This window comes from Eleutherodactylus coqui, chromosome 8 (assembly GCF_035609145.1).
Source record: "Eleutherodactylus coqui strain aEleCoq1 chromosome 8, aEleCoq1.hap1, whole genome shotgun sequence".
NCBI classification, from domain to species: Eukaryota; Metazoa; Chordata; class Amphibia; order Anura; family Eleutherodactylidae; genus Eleutherodactylus; species Eleutherodactylus coqui.
In genome coordinates, this window is record NC_089844.1 from 28,006,397 (window position 1) to 28,023,572 (window position 17,176).

Sequence of the window (17,176 nt, forward strand, 5' to 3'; positions counted from 1 at the left end):
TCTTTCTATTGGCCAGAAAAGCGCGCTAATGTCTCAGAGATGAAAGTGAAAGTAACACGAACATCGCGTGGTGCTCGCCTCCAGTAACGAGCATCTCAAACACCCTAGTACTCAAACGAGCATCAAGCTCGGACGAGTACGTTCGCTCATCTCTATTTCTAGATCATTTGGAAAAGAATATGCCCCTAGACGTGAACTGTTGAGGAGCGACGAGATCTTCAAGTAGGAGAAAGCCTCCTTGTCAGGTAGATTAAACTGAGATTGGATGTTTAGAAAAGATCGGGGTTCTCTCCTTTCTAGAAAATCAGATAAGAAGTTGATTCCACATCTGCTCTATTCTTTTAAATTCAAGTCACGAGTAAACTAGGTTAGAATTTCCAGAGGGAGATTGGTTGAGGGAGTTTTGGTGGACTGTTCGAATTTGTACGCCAGAAGGTTCCAGCAGTGAATAGTGGTTAACATCAAAGGCGAGAGGTTTGCTATTGGGAGAAAAGGAGGCATTTCTGAGTTGAAAATGCCTATTATTGAGGCTCTAATAAGGAGACTCAAGGGTTGATTTTGGTTTCTATGTCTCTCAATATGGCACCATGATGGGAGTTGCGAGTTTTTGAACCAGTTGACTGACTGACTTAGAATAATCGAATTGTAGTAAGCTTGGAGATTGAGTACGCCCAGACCGCCCTGTTTTCTGTTGTGATATAAAATGGAGGCAGCCAGTCTGGGTTTTTTGTCGTTCCAGATAAAATCCAGCATTTGTCGTTGAAAATAAGCTATTGTGTAGAGATGAGCGAGCACCAAAATGCTCGGGTGCTCGTTACTCGAGACGAACTTTTCGCGATGCTCGAGGGTTGGTTTCGAATAACGAACCCCATTGAAGTCAATGGGCGACCCGAGCATTTTTGTATATCGCCGATGCTTGCTAAGGTTTTCGTTTGTGAAAATCTGGGCAATTCAACAAAGTGATGGGAACGACACAGCAACGGATAGGGCAGGCGAGGGGCTACATGTTGGGCTGCATCTCAAGTTCCCAGGTCCCACTATTAAGCCACAATAGCGGCCAGAGTGGCCCCCCCCCCTCCCAACAACTTTTACTTCTGAAAAGCCCTCATTAGCAATGCATAACTTTGCTAAGCACCACACTACCTCCAACAAAGCACAATCACTGCCTGCATGACACTCCGCTGCCACTTCTCCTGGGTTACATGCTGCCCAACCCCGCCCCCCCACGACCCAGTGTCCACAGCGCACACCAAAGTGTCCCTGCCCAGCCTTCAGCTGCCCTCATGCCACGCCACCCTCATGTCTATTTATAAGTGCGTCTGCCAGAGGAACCACAGGCACACACTGCAGAGGGTTGGCACGGCTAGGCAGCGACCCTCTTTAAAAGGGGCGGGGCGATAGTCCACAATGCTGTACAGAAGCAATGAGAAATCCAATCCTGTGCCACCTCCATCTGGAGCTGCACACGTGGGCATAGCAATGGGGAACCTATGTGCCACACACTATTTATTCTGTCAAGGTGTCTGCATGCCCCAGTCAGACCGCGTTTTTTTATAAATAGTCACAGGCAGGTACAACTCCGCAATGGGAATTCCGTGTGCACCCACAGCATGGGTGGCTCCTTGGAACCCACCGGCGGTACATAAATGTATCCCATTGCATTGCCCATCACAGCTGAGGTAATGTCGTGCTTAATGCAGGTGTGCTTCGGCCCACACTGCACGCCCCAGTCAGACTGGGGTTCTTTAGAAGTGGACACATGCAGTTACAACTCCGTGTGGACCGACAGCATGGGTGGGTGCCAGGAAGCCACCGGCGGTACATAAATATATCCCATTGCATTGCCCATCACAGCTGAGGTAATAAATTCATGTTTAATGCAGGTGGGCTTCGGCCCACACTGCATGCCCCAGTCAGACCGGGGTTCTTTAGAAGTGGATAGATGCATTTACAACTCCCTGTGGACCCACAGCATGGGTGGCTCCCAGGAACCCACCGGCGGTACATATATATCCCATTGCAGTGCCCAGCACAGCTGATGTTACGTCAGCTGTAATGCAGGTGGGCAAAAAATTAATTGGATTACACTGTCGGCGAGGGCCCCCAAAAATTGGTGTACCAACAGTACTAATGTACCCGAGAAAAATTGCCCATGCCCAACCAAGAGGGCAGGTGAAACCCATTAATCGCTTTGGTTAATGTGGCTTAATTGGTTACTAGGCCTGGAGGCAGCCCAGTAAAAATAAAAATTGGTTGAGGTGAAAGTTTCAACGCTTTAATGAGCATGGAAACGTATAAAAATTGTTTAGAAAAATTATATGACTGAGCCTTGAGCGCCTAAGAAAAATTGCCCGTTCGGCGTGATTATGTGAGGTTTCATGAGGAGGAGCAGGCGGAGGAGGAATATTATACACAGATAGATGAAGCAAAAAGGTCCCCGTTTTTTATGGTGATAGAGAACGATGCTTCCATCCGCGGGTGCAGCCTACGTATTGTTTAGGTATCGCTGCTGGCCGCTGGTGGAGAAGTGAAGTCAGGGGAAATCCAGGCTTTGCTCATCTTGATGAGTGTAAGCCTGTCGGCACTGTCGGTTGACAGGTGGGTACGCTTATCCGTGATGATTCCCCCAGCCACACTGAACACACTCTCTGACAAGACGCTAGCCGCAGGACAAGCAAGCACCTCCAGGGCATACAGCGTGAGTTCAGGCCACGTGTCCAGCTTCGACACCTAGTAGTTGTAGGGGGCAGAGGCGTCACCGAGGACAGTCGTGCGATCGGCTACGTACTCCCTCACCATCCTTTTACAGTGCTCCCGCCAACTCGGCCTTGACTGGGGACCGGTGACACAGTCTTGCTGGGGAGCCATAAAGCTGGCAAAGGCCTTGGATAATGTTCCCCTGCCTGCGCTGTACATGCTGCCTGATCTCTGCGCCTCCCCTGCTACCTGGGCCGCGGAAATGCGCCTTCGGCCACTAGCGCTGTCGGATGGGAAGTTTACCAACAGTTTGTCCACCAGTGCCCTGTGGTACAGCATCATTCTCGACCCCCTTTCCTCTTCGGGAATGAGAGTGGAAAGGCTCTCCTTATACCGTGGGTCGAGCAGTGTGTACACCCAGCAATCCGTAGTGGCCAGAATGCGTGTAATGCGAGGGTCACGAGAAAGGCATCCGAACATGAAGTCAGCCATGTGTGCCAGGGTACCTGTACGCAACACATGGCTGTCCTCACTCGGAAGATCACTTTCAGGATCCTCCTCCTCCTCCTCCTCCTCCTCTGGCCCTACACGCTGAAAGGATGACAGGCAAGCTTCATCTGTACCCTCAGCAGTGGGCCAAGCTGTCTCTTCCCCCTCCTCCACATGCTTCTCCCCCTCCTCCTCAACGCGCTGAGATATAGACATGAGGGTGCTCTGACTATCCAGCGACATACTGTCTTCCCCCGCCTCCGTTTCCGAGTGCAAAGCGTCTGCCTTTATGCTTTGCAGGGAACTTCTCAAGAGGCATAGCAGAGGAATGGTGACGCTAATGATTGCAGCATCCCCGCTCAGCATCTGGGTAGACTCCTCAAAGTTTCCAAGGACCTGGCAGATGGCTGCCAACCAGGCCCACTCTTCTGTAAATAATTGAGGAGGCTGATTCCCACTACGCCGCTCATGTTGGAGTTGGTATTCCGCAATAGCTCTACGCTGCTCATAGAGCCTGGCCAACATGTGGAACGTAGAGTTCCACTGTGTGGGCACGTCGCACAGCAGTCGGTGCACTGGCAGATTAAACCGATGTTGCAGTGTCCGCAGGGTGGCACCGTGCATGTGGGATTTGCGGAAATGTGCGCAGAGCTGGCGCACCTTTCCGAGCAGGTATGACAAGTGTGGGTAGCTTTTTCAGAAAGCGCTGAACCACCAAATTAAACACATGGGCCAGGCATGGCACGTGCGTGAGGCTGTCGAGCTGCAGAGCCGCCACCAGGTTACGGCCGTTGTCACACACGACCATGCCCGGTTGGAGGCTCAGCGGTCGGTCTGCTCTGTCAGACCCTGCAGCAGTTCGTGGGCTGTGTGCCTCTTATCTCCTAAGCTGAGTAGCTTCAGCACGGCCTGCTGACGCTTGCCCACCGCTGAGCTGCCACGCCGCGCGACACCGACTGCTGGCGACGTGCTGCTGCTGACACATCTTGATTGCGAGACAGAGGTTGCGTAGGAGGAGGAGGAGGAGGGTGGTTTAGTGGAGGAAGCATACACCGCCGCAGATACCACCACCGAGCTGTGGCCCGCAATTCGGGGGATGGGTAGGACGTGAGCGGTCCCAGGCTCTGACTCTGTCCCAGCCTCCACTAAATTCACCCAATGTGCCGTCAGGGAGATATAGTGGCCCTGCCTGCCTGTGCTTGTCCACGTGTCTGTAGTTAAGTGGACCTTGGCAGTAACCGCGTTGGTGAGGGCACGTACAATGTTGCGGGAGACGTGGTCGTGCAGGCCTGGGACGGCACATCGGGAAAAGTAGTGGCGACTGGGAACCGAGTAGCGCGGGGCCGCCGCCGCCATCATGTTTTGAAAGCCTCCGTTTCCACAAGCCTATAAGGCAGCATCTCCAGGCTGATCAATTTGGCAATGTGCACGTTTAACGCTTGAGCGTGCGGGTGCGTGGCGGCGTACTTGCGCTCGCGCTCAAACAGTGGCGCTAGCGACGTCTGGACGCTGCACTGAGAGACATTGGTGGATGGGACCGAGGACAGCGGAGGTGAGGGTGTGGGTGCAGGCCAGGAGACGGTAGTGCCTGTGTCCTGAGAGGGGGGTTGGATCTCAGTGGCAGGTTGGGGCACAGGGGGAGAGGCAGTGGTGCAAACCGGAGGCGGTGAACGGCCTTCGTCCCACCTTGTGGGGTGCTTGGCCATCATATGCCTGCGCATGCTGGTGGTGGTGCCTCCCCGGCTGATCTTAGCGCGACAAAGGTTGCACACCACTGTTCGTCGGTCGTCAGGCGTCTCTGTGAAAAACTGCCACACTGTAGAGCACCTTGACCTCTGCAGGGTGGCATGGCGCGAGGGGGCGCTTTGGGAAACAGTTGGTGGATTATTCGGTCTGGCCCTGCCTCTACCCCTGGCCACCGCACTGGCTCGGCCTGTGCCCACACCCTGACTTGGGCCTCCGCGTCCTCGGCCGCGTCCACGTCCTCTAGGCCTACCCCTACCCCTCAGCATGCTGTATTACCAGTAATGTAGAAACAGAACGCTGTAATTAAATGTGCCGCTTATTGGCCTGTGGTTGGAGGCTGACTTCGCTTACGGAACGCCAGGAAATAGTTTGGCGCAAGCCTGCTGTAACACTTAGCTGGCTGCGTATGATTTTGTAGAACTACTACACCCAGCACAGACAGACCCAGAACACTGAGCACAGTGACAGGCAGGCCAAATAGATTTTTTGCCCCAAATTTTTTAGCAAAGGCCCACTGCCTATATTCAATCAATAATATGTCTTCTGTCCCTGCCTAAGCACTTGTGTCCCTGGAGTATTACTGCAGGGCGCAATGCTCTGCACGGCCAATATACCACAAAAAAAAAAGTGCAACACTGCAAAAAGCAGCCTCCACAGTACTGCACACGGTTAGATGTGGCCCTAAGAAGGACCTTTGGGGTTCTTGAAGCCTAAAATACTCCTAACGCTCTCCCATAGCAGCTCCAACAAGATAGCACTGTCCCTGATCTCTGTCAGAATGCATCTGTGGCGAGCCGCGGGAGGGGCCGATTTTTATACTCGGGTGACACCTGATCTCGCCAGCCACTCACTGCAGGGGGGTGGTATAGGGCTTGAACTTCGCAGGGGGAAATTGTAATGCCTTCCCTGTCTTTCAATTGGCCAGAAAAGCGCGCTAACGTCTCAGAGATGAAAGTGAAAGTAACCCGAACATCGCGTGGTACTCGTTACGAGTAACGAGCATCTCGAACACGCTAATACTCGATCGAGTATCAAGCTCGGACGAGTACGTTCGCTCATCTCTACTATTATGTTTTGAGGAATTGGATAAGACAGGGTGCGAAACAGAAACAAGATTTTTGGTAGAATGAGCATTTTATATAGAGCTATTCTGCCGAACCCAGAGATCTCTCTTCTTCCCAACTCCCCCAGCTCTTCTCTAAGTGTGGAAAAAAGTGGATTCATATTTTGTGGTATGATCTCTGACGTAGTGCTGCAGAGTTTAATTCCTAAGTAAGGGATTGTTGGTTTCCACTGAAAGGGGAACTCGTTTTGTATGCTCTTTTAATTTTTTGTCTATATTAAAACCCATGATTTGGGATTTGTTTAGGTTTAATTTGTAGTAGGAAACTTGGCTGACACGAGATATGCATTTGTAGACCTCTCTAAGGGAGTTTAGGGGATCAGTTAGAGTAATGAGTACGTCATCCGCAAAAAGGGCCAACTTTGTATTGCCTCATGCCAATTGGTATCCCTCTTGGGGATTGTTAGGGAAGTTCTGATCATTTCAGCCAACGGTTCGATGATCATGGTAAATATTAGAGGGGAAAGGGGGCACCCCTGACGGGTTCCGTTTGTGATCCAGAATGGCTTGGACAAGGCTCCGTCTACAAGGACCTTTGCGGAGGGTTGTGTATAGAGGGCCTGTACCGCACAGAGAAAGTTGTCCCCCACTCCAAATTTGCAAAGGACGGCGAAGGCGAACCCCCAATGGACTCTATCGAACGCCTTCTCTGCATCCAGGGAAAGGAGGAGAGAAGCCCTCCCAATCGAGTTTGATAACTCCACTAGATTTTGAGTTCTTCTCGCGCCATCCACCGCATTTCTGCCTTTCGTGAAGCCCACTTGGTCATCATGTATGACCCCAGGGAGAAGCTCCAGAAGTCTGGTTGCTAGGATCTTGGAGTAGATCTTTACATTGGAATTTAGGAGGGAGATGGGCCTGAAGTTTGCTGGAGATGAGGTGGGTTTCCCTGGTTTAGGGATGGTAACAATTGTGGCTTGTAGCATTTCTTCTGCCATCCTACCCTGGTTCATTGAGTCGTTGAAAATGGCTGCTAGATATGGTGATAGGGAAAGAACATTTTTTGTAATATTCATTTGATAGACCGTCGGGGCCAGGGGACTTGTAATTTTTTAGTCTGTAGATGGCTTTAGTTTTTTCTGGGATAGCTATCGGCTTATTTAGGGGCTCGTTTACCAGTTCCAAAGAAGGAAGAAATACACCTTTTAGGAAACTCTCTTTGAGGTCCGCGGTGGGTTGAAAAGTATTTGGGTCTTCCGCCGGGTTGTAGAGATTAGCGTAAAAAGTTCTAAACTGATCTGCTATTTGTTTTGGGTGGGTAATTTTTATGTTAGGATCTTTTGAGAGCGTTTATAAATGGAATTTTTGCTTTAATTTGTCTTTTTGGCTATTTAGGCCATTAGTTTTGATGGTTTGTCGATATGATAGTAGAAATTTGCTTTAAGGAAAGTGAGATTGTTGGTGTGTTTGGCTAGAAGAATTTTCCTCAGTTCGCTTCTCATAGCCATCAGTTCTACATGGTAGTTATTTTGTGGAGATTCTTGTTGGGTCTTCTCTAATTTTTTAATATTTTGTAGTAAGGAGTCAATTTTCATTTGTTTATTTTTTCGATCTTGTATTTTAAGTATAATTAGGACTCCTCGAATAACTGCCTTATGGGCGTTCCATAATGTGAAATTGTTGATGTCGGGAGTAGCGTTATTGGCAAAGTATTCCTCTAACGCACCTTTGATGAATTTTTGATTGGCGGGTGAGTTAAATAGGTTTTCGGCATTTCTCCAAATCTTGGCTGGGTTGAAAGGGCCGTTGATATTGAATTTTAAGTAGATAGGAGAATGATCGGACCATGTTGTGGTGCCTATTGATGAGTTGGTGACGGAACTGAGAGTCCATCTGTCCACCAGTAGGAAATCGATTTGTGAAAACATTTTATGCCTCGGAGAGTAATAAGTATACTCCCTCAAGGAGGTGTTCAAGCAACTGAAGGAATCATATAAACACTCCATGGAGCCAGAACTGAAGTGTGGGAGAAGTTCTTATTTTTGCTGTGGAGTCTAAGTCCTTATTTGGAATAATATTGAAATCTCCACAAAGGATTAATTTGCCGAAGTGGAGTTTTTTGATCAATTTGTTTAGAAAAGAAATTTGCGCCTTGTTGAGCGCATAAATATTTACTATTGTTATTGGGGTTTCGCAAAGTTTGCCAACTAAGATAAGTTATCTTCCTTTAATGTCGATGATTTGTTCTTTAAGGGAGAAGTTTAGTGTCTCTTTGAATGCTATTTATACGCCTGAATGCTTTTTTGGGGCATTTGCAAAAAAAATATTGGGGTAAAGCTTGTTTGAGAATTTAGCAGAAGAGATGTGTAAAATGTGTCTCTTGCAGACATAGTATGTCAATGTTTGCTGACCTGGCGTCTCTCCAAACCATTGCCCTTTTAAAAGGGGTGTTTAATCCCTTGACGTTAAGCGAGCAAACATTTAATGACATCATGGGTGGTGAATACATGCATTGTATGTGGGGTTGTCTTGGCAGCATGGTTAACAGTAAATACAGAAACTTGTAAACTTACAACAGCAAAGACAGGTCTTCTGTTGTGAATGCGCGAAGATTTATGAACGCTGTTCTTCTGGTAGGAATGATGTACCTAGAAGGTAAGGTTCGAGGAAGTTGTTCTTCGTTTAAATGTTTGAAGACATGGAAACAGAAACGGTTTAGGCAAAACAGTATAACAGGTATTAATACCTGGTGCATTTGGGGAAAAAGTTCGGCAAAAGGTGGCAGCCTTTTTTCCTTGTATTGATAGAATGAAATTTCCAGCGTATGAGATGGGTGATCTCAGATTGGGTGAGTTGCAGCTTCTCAAGGAGGCGTAGTAGGTAGAGTGCGACGGTTGGGAGCTCTCTGCGATCTCTGAGGTTTCGCTGTTTGAGATATATCTGGCAGAGATAGATTCCATTTAGTTAGTAGCTTTTTTCCTTCCTCTAGCGTAGATATAATTTGTGTTGCGTTGTCTTTGTGAATTATCAATTTAGTGGGGAAACCCCACTTGTAGGGTATTTTGGCGGTTCATAAAGTCATAGTTATCTGTGAGAGTTTTTCTGGCTTGGATTGTGGACTGAGAGAGGTCTGTATACAGATGAATATTAGTATACGGTGGAGTTAAGGAGCCAGAGGTTCTAGAGGCTGACATGAGTGCTTCCTTTACATGAAAAAAATGTATCCTGGCGATCACATCTCGTGGTGTGGTTTCAGAAAGGAAGCTTGGTTTAGCTAATCTATGAGCTCTATCTATGATGCATTCTTGTTCAGTTGTGCTTGGAAGAAGATGTCTTATTAGTTTGAGAAAATTTTTTAGATCCGATTGTATTACACTTTCAGGTATGCCTCTGAATTTCACATTATTTCTTCTGCTCCTATCCTCTAAGTCGGTCAATTTACTTTTAAGGAACTCCATTTCCTCCTCCAGAGAGTAATGCGCATCAATTAGATTGTTATGAGATGACTAGCTGATATACCCGGCTTCGCCCGAGTTAATTTGGTACTGGTGTTTATCTGGTGTTCACACGGAAAATCTTATGAAGTCGTGCTTACTTTAGAGATACCGGAAAAACATATGTTCACCATTTTGCATAATTCTCTGCGTTACCCAGGAAACCCCACGTGGAGGTAACCATGTGACGTTTAATTTATATAAAATGACATCAGGAAGTGAGAGAATTAGATTACGTACATAACATTTGGACACTAATTCTTTTGCGCATAGAACTGAATAATCAAGTTGAGACCCATTAACTTTTCCTATTTATGACATAATCAATGCTCGTGCCAAATTTCCCGTTTCTATGACACCGGAAAGTGAGAAAATTAGATTCCGAACGTAAAATTTTGGACGCTAATTCTTTTGCGCATAGAATTGAATAATCGGGTTGGGACACATTACCTTTTCCTATTTATGACAATCAATGCCTGTGCCAAATTTCATGTTTCTATTACATTGGGAAGTGAGAGATTTAGATTATGTGCGTAAAATTTGGACGCTAATTCTTTTGCGCATAGAATTGAATAATGGAGTTGGGACCCATTAGCGTTTCCTATTTATGACATAATCAATGCTCATGCCAAATTTCACGCTTTTATGACACAGGAAAGTGAGATAGATTCCGTACGTAAAATTTGGACACTAATTCTTTTGCACATAGAATTGATTAATGGAGTTGGGACCCATTAGCTTTTCCTATTTATGACATAATCAATGCTCGTGGCAAATCTCCCGTTTCTATGACACCGGAAAGTGAAAAAATTACATTCCGCACGTAAAATTTGGACGCTAATTCTTTTGCACATAGAATTAAATAATCGCATTGGGAACCATTAGCTTTTCCTATTTATGACATAATCAATGCTCGTGCCAAATTCCCTGTTTCTATGACATCGGGAAGTGAGAAAATTAGATTCCGCACGTAAAATTTGGACGCTAATTCTTTTGCGCATAGAATTGAATAATGGAGTTGGGACCCATTAGCGTTTCCTATTTATGACACAATCAATGCTCATGCCAAATTTCACGCTTTTATGACACAGGAAAGTGAGATAGATTCCGTACGTAAAATTTGGACACATTCTTTTGCGCATAGAATTGAATAATCGAGTTAGGACCCAATTACTTTTCCTATTTTGGAGATAATCTATGCGTGTGCCAAATTTCATGTTTTTACGACATCGGGAAGTTGGAGAACTTTTGGCCAGTCAGTCAGTGAGTGAGTCAGTGAGGGCTTTCGTCATATGTATGTATATGTATATATATATGTATATATGTGTATATATATATAATGCTATTTCTCCTATTTTGTTTTCAATGTGATCTGTACGCTGTTCTAGCTCCTGTATGAAGACGTTAATTGTATTGGAGAGGGCTTTAATGTCCTTCTGTAGTGAGCCATGTAGGGCTAAAATCATGCTTTTAATGAAGTCTTCCGATGCAGGAAGGCTTGAGGAAGGGAGATCAATTATAGGGTCTCCTTCTGTTTGTAAAATCTGGTGAGGAGTGTTGTTAGAAGGGGACATGCGGGGTCTTTGTTTTTCTGGGCTTGCAGAAGGTGTAGATGCATTAGATGCAACTACCGTATGAGGGGAGTGTGGGTGCTGCGGCGCCATTTTGTTCATGTCTGGGACCTAAATGGCGGGGCTGTCTGCAGCTTCACTCACCCGGCGCTGCAGAGATGTCCTCTGCTGATCGAGGATTAGCTTTTCCGAGCCGATTGCAGGGTCTTTTCTGCTGCACGAGGTGCCTGCATAGTCTCCTTCTGTGCCGGCGCCCGCGTCGGAGCTCGTGGACCTCGGGGAGCTCTCTCATCGGTGGCTCAGTCTGTCCCTGCCCGCGGGAGGAAAAGAAGTCAGAGATTTTTTGGGGCGGCGCTTTGCTAGTTCTCCTCTTCGGCATGATGTTCAGGAGGACTACAGAGGTAATTTTGTGTATGGGTGTCTTGCTGGAAATGCTTTGGGTAGCTTAGAAAGACTATCGGAGAGCGGAGCTCAGGATCCTGCGTCCAGCTTTGCTCGTGTCCAAGCCACGCCCCCATCAGTCCACTACTTTTAAACCATGTTACTCCTTGGTTGAATGACTCCCGGTCAACAACATGGAGCCCTATGGAAAAATATCTTAATAAAAATAGGGCATTGGACTCCCTTCTCCAAACAACCATGATTAGCATTTTTTGCCCAAAAATAGCTCCATTCTTAAATGTTCAAAATCTGTCGCCTCCTATGCTAGCAACTCTAAGTCTGGAATTTATGTGAATACAAGTTTAAAGACTCGCGGGGAAATCAACCCCTTGAAGTACCTCTAGGAATCCTAACTTATTTTCTCCAAGATTTGAAAATTGGTGGATGGCGTGGTAGGGGAATTAGATACATATCTGACCTATAAGAAGGGACGGGGTTGCTCCCGTTCAATAAAATTAGAGAAACATTATGGACGAAGTACTAACGAGCTGCACTTCTACTATCAGATAAAGTCCTTCCTACATAACTCTCACATAGAAGACTTCACCTTTCCAAAGGGATTGAAGTCTCTCTTCTCCAAATGTAAAACTATGCAAAAATCATTGACAAGGACATTCTACAATGTTCTTGTGGGGAATATGTGAGATTCACAAAAGGTCCATTTTAGAGATGAGCGAGCACCAAAATGCTCGTTACTCGAGACGAAATTTTCGCGATGCTCTAGGGTTCGTTTCGAGTAACGAACCCCATTGAAGTCAATGGGCGACTCGAGCATTTTTGTATATCGCCGATGCTCGCTAAGGTTTTCATTTGTGAAAATCGGGGCAATTCAAGAAAGTGATGGGAACGACACAGAAACGGATAGGGCAGGCGAGGGGCTACATGCTGGGCTGCATCTCAAGTTCCCAGGTCCCACTATTAAGCCACAATAGCAGCAAGAGTGTGCCCCCCCCCAACAACTTTAACATCTGAAAAGCCATCATTAGCAATGGATACCTTAGCTAAGCACCACACTACCTCCAACAAAGCACAATCACTGCCTGCATGACACTCAGCTGCCACTTCTCCTGGGTTGCATGCTGCCAACCCCCCCCCCCCACGACCCAGTGTCCACAGCGCACACCAAACTGTCCCTGCCTTCAGCTGCCCTCATGCCACGCCACCCTCATGTCTATTTATAAGTGCGTCTGCCACAGGAAAAGCAGGCACACACTGCAGAGGGTTGGCACGGCTAGGCAGCGACCCTCTTTAAAAGGGGCGGGGCGATAGACCACAATGCTGTACAGAAGCAATGAGAAATCCAATCCTGTGCCACCTCCATCTGGAGCTGCACACGTGGGCATAGCAATGGGGAACCTATGTGCCACACACTATTCATTCTGTCAAGGTGTCTGCACGCCCCAGTCCGACCGCGTTTTTTTATATATAGTCACAGGCAGGTACAACTCCACAATGGGAATTCTGTGTGCACCCACAGCATGGGTAGCTCCCTGGAACCCACCGGCGGTACATAAAAATATCCCATTGCATTGCCCATCACAGCTGATGTAATGTCGTGCTTAATGCAGGTGGGCTTCGGCCCACACTGCATGCCCCAGTCAGACTGGGGTTCTTTAGAAGTGGAAACAGATGCATTTACAACTCCCTGTGGACCCACAGCATGGGTGGGTGCCAGGAAGCCACCGGCGGTACATAAATATATCCCATTGCATTGCCCAACACAGCGGATGCAACGTCAGCTGTAATGCAGGTGGGCTAAAAATTCATTTGATTACACTGTAGGCGAGGGCCCACAAAAACTGCTGTATCAACAGTAGTAATGTACATCAGAAAAATTGGCCATGGCCAACCAAGAGGGCAGGTGAAACCCATTAATCGCTTTGGTTAATGTGGCTTAATTGGTAACTAGGCCAGGAGGCAGCCCAGTTAAAATAAAAATTGGTGGAGGTGAAAGTTTCAACGCTTTAATGAGCATTGAAACGTATAAAAATTGTTTATAAAAATTATATGGCTGAGCCTTGTGGGCCTAAGAAAAATTGCCCGTTCGGCGTGATTATGTGAGGTTTCAGGAGGAGGAGGAGGAATATTATACACAGATTGATGAAGCAAAAAGGTCCCCGTTTTTGATGGGGATACAGAACGATGCTTCCATCCGCGGGTGCAGCCTACCTATTGCTTAGGTATCGCTGCTGTCCGCTGGTGGAGAAGAGAAGTCTGGGGAAATCCAGGCTTTGTTCATCTTGATGAGTGTTAGCCTGTCGACACTGTCGGTTGACAGGCGGGAACGCTTATCTGTGATGATTCCCCCAGCCGCACTAAACACCCTCTCTGACAAGACGCTAGCCGCAGGACAAGCAAGCACCTCCAGGGCATACAGCGCGAGTTCAGGCCACGTGTCCAGCTTCGACACCCAGTAGTTGTAGGGGGCATAGGCGTCACGGAGGACAGTCGTGCGATCGGCTACGTACTCCCTCACCATCCTTTTACAGTGCTCCCGCCGACTCAGCCGTGACTGGGGAGCGGTGACACAGTCTTGCTGGGGAGCCATAAAGCTGTCAAGGGCCTTAAAGAGTGTTGGCCTGCCTGTGCTGTACATGCTGCCTGATCTCCGCGCCTCCCCTGCTACCTGGCCCTTGGAACTGCGCCTTCGGCCACTAGCGCTGTCGTATGGGAATTTTACCATCAGTTTGTCCGCCAGGGTCCTGTGGTATAGCAACACTCTCGAACCCGTTTCCTCTTCGGGTATGAGAGTGGAAAGGTTCTCCTTATAACGTGGGTCGAGCAGTGTGTACACCCAGTAATCCGTAGTGGCCAGAATGCGTGTAACGCGAGGGTCACGAGAAAGGCATCCTAACATGAAGTCAGCCATGTGTGCCAGGGTACCTGTACGCAACACATGGCTGTCCTCACTAGGAAGATCACTTTCAGGATCCTCCTCCTCCTCCTCCTCCTCCTCAGGCCATACACGCTGAAAGGATGACAGGCAAGCAGCATGTGTACCTTCACCAGTGGGCCAAGCTGTGTCTTCCTTCTCCTCCTCCTCCTCCTCCTCCTCCTCCTCCTCCTCCTCCTCCTCCTCCTCCTCCTCCTCCTCAAGAGGCATAAAAGAGGAATGGTGACGCTAATGATTGCAGCATCGCCGCTCACCACCTGGGTAGACTCCTCAAACTTTCCAAGGACCTGGCAGATGTCTGCCAACCAGGCCCACTCTTCTGAAAAGAATTGAGGAGGCTGACTCCCACTGCGTCGCCCATGTTGGAGTTGGTATTCCACTATAGCTCTACGCTGCTCATAGAGCCTGGCCAACATGTGGAGCGTAGAGTTCCACCGTGTGGGCACGTCGCACAGCAGTCGGTGCACTGGCAGATTAAACCGATGTTGCAGGGTGCGCAAGGTGGCAGCGTCGGTGTGGGACTTGTGGAAATGTGCGCAGAGCCAGCGCACCTTTCCGAGCACGTCTGACAAGCGTGGGTAGCTTTTCAGAAAGCGCTGAACCACCAAATTAAAGACGTGGGCCAGGCATGGCACGTGCGTGAGGCTGCCGAGCTGCAGAGCCGCCACCAGGTTACGGCCGTTGTCACACAAGACCATGCCCGGTTGGAGGCTCAGCGGCGCAAGCCAGCGGTCGGTCTGCTCTGTCAGACCCTGCAGCAGTTCGTGGGCCGTGTGCCTCTTATCTCCTAAGCTGAGTAGTTTCAGCACGGCCTGCTGACGCTTGCCCACCGCTGTGCTGCCACGCCGCGCGACACCGACTGCTGCCAACGTGCTGCTGCTGCTGACACATCTTGATTGCAAGACAGAGGTTGCGTTGGAGGAGGAGGAGGAGGAGGAGGAGGGTGGTTTAGTGGAGGAAGCATACACCGCCGCACATACCACCACCGAGCTGTGGCCCGCAATTCTGGGGGTGGGTAGGACGTGAGCGGTCCCAGGCTCTGACTCTGTCCCAGCCTCCACTCAATTCACCCAATGTGCCGTCAGGGAGATATAGTGGCCCTGCCCGCCTGTGCTTGTCCACGTTTCCGTTGTTAAGTGGACCTTGGCAGTAACCGCGTTGGTGAGGGCGCGTACAATGTTGCGGGAGACGTGGTCGTGCAGGGCTGGGACGCCACATCGGGAAAAGTAGTGGCGACTGGGAACTGAGTAGTGCGGGGCTGCCGCCGCCATCATACTTTTGAAGGACTCCGTTTCCACAACCCTATACGGCAGCATCTCCAGACTGATAAATTTGGCTATGTGCACGTTTAACGCTTGAGCGTGCGGGTGCGTGGCGGCGTACTTGCGCTTGCGCTCAAACACTTGCGCTAGCGACGGCTGGACGCTGCACTGACAGACATTGCTGGATGGGGCCGAGGACAGCGGAGGTGAGGGTGTGGGTGCAGGCCAGGAGACGGTAGTGCCTGTGTCCTCAGAGTGGGGTTGGATCTCAGTGGCAGGTTGGGGCACAGGGGGAGAGGCAGCGGTGCAAACCGGAGGCGGTGAACGGCCTTCGTCCCACCTTGTGGGGTGCTTGGCAATCATATGTCTGCGCATGCTGGTGGTGGTGAGGCTGCTGGTGGTGGCTCCTCGGCTGATCTTGGCGCGACAAAGGTTGCACACCACTGTTCGTCGGTCGTCTGCACTCTCAGTGAAAAACTGCCAGACCTTTGAGCACCTCGGCCTCTGGAGGGTGGCATGGCGCGAGGGGGCGCTTTGGGAAACAGTGGTGGATTATTTGGTCTGGCCCTGCCTCTACCCCTGGACACCGCACTGCCTCTTGCAACCTGCCCTGCTGCTGCCCTTGCCTCCCCCTCTGAAGACCTGTCCTCAGTAGGCGTAGCAAACCAGGTGGGGTCAGTCACCTCATTGTTCTGCTGCTCTTCCTCAGAATCCTCTGTGCGCTCCTCCCTCGGACTTAATGCCCTTACTACTACCTCACTGATAGACAACTGTGTCTCATTGTCATCGGCCTCCTCACCCACTGAAAGGTCTTGAGACAGTTGCCGGAAGTCCCCAGCCTCATCCCCCGGACCCCGGGAACTTTCCAATGGTTGGGCAGCAGTCACGATAAACTCCTCTGGTGGGAGAGGAACCACTGCTGCCCAATCTGAGCAGGGGCCCGAGAACAGTTCCTGGGAGTCTGCCCGCTCCTCAGAATGTCTCATTTTCATGGAGTGAGGAGGCTGGGAGGAAGGAGGAGCAGCAGCCAGAGGATTCTGAGTTGCAGCAGTGGACGGCGCAGAACTCTGGGTGGACGATAGGTTGCTGGAAGCACTTTCTGCCATCCACGACAGGACCTGCTCACACTGCTCATTTTCTAATAAAGGTCTACCACGTGGACCCATTAAATGTGCTATGAATGTGGGGACGCCAGAAACGTGCCTCTCTCCTAATCCCGCAGCAGTCGGCTGCTATACACCTAGATCAGGAGCTCGGCCTGTGCCCACACCCGGACTAGGGCCTCCACGTCCTCGGCCGCGCCCACGTCCTCTAGGCCTACCCCTACCCCTCAGCATGCTGTATTACCAGGAATGCAGAAACACAACACTGTAATTAAATGTGCCGCTTATTGGCCTGTGGTTGGAGGCTGACTTCGCTTACGGAACGCCAGGAAATAATTTGGCGCAAGCCTGCTGTAACCCTTAGCTGGCTGCGTATTTATTTGGAGAAATACTACCCCCAGCAGACACGGACCCAGA

General features: G+C 49.3%; 1 protein-coding gene across 8 annotated transcripts in view; it reads left to right on the forward strand.

Moving 5' to 3' along the window:
- LOC136577449 (putative methyltransferase DDB_G0268948) overlaps window positions 1-17,176 on the forward strand; it is a 172,419-nt gene that overhangs the window by 60,684 nt on the left and 94,559 nt on the right. For 2 of the 8 annotated variants that reach the window (XM_066577352.1, XM_066577344.1), the window contains exon 1: window positions 8,571-8,650. The exons of 4 other annotated variants lie outside the window; for them this stretch is intronic. The gene's annotated coding sequence lies outside the window, so the exon portion shown is untranslated. Of the gene's footprint in view, window positions 1-8,570; window positions 8,651-8,774; window positions 8,844-17,176 lie in introns of those variants that run through there. 2 more of the 8 variants (XM_066577349.1, XM_066577345.1) reach the window with 2 other exon arrangements.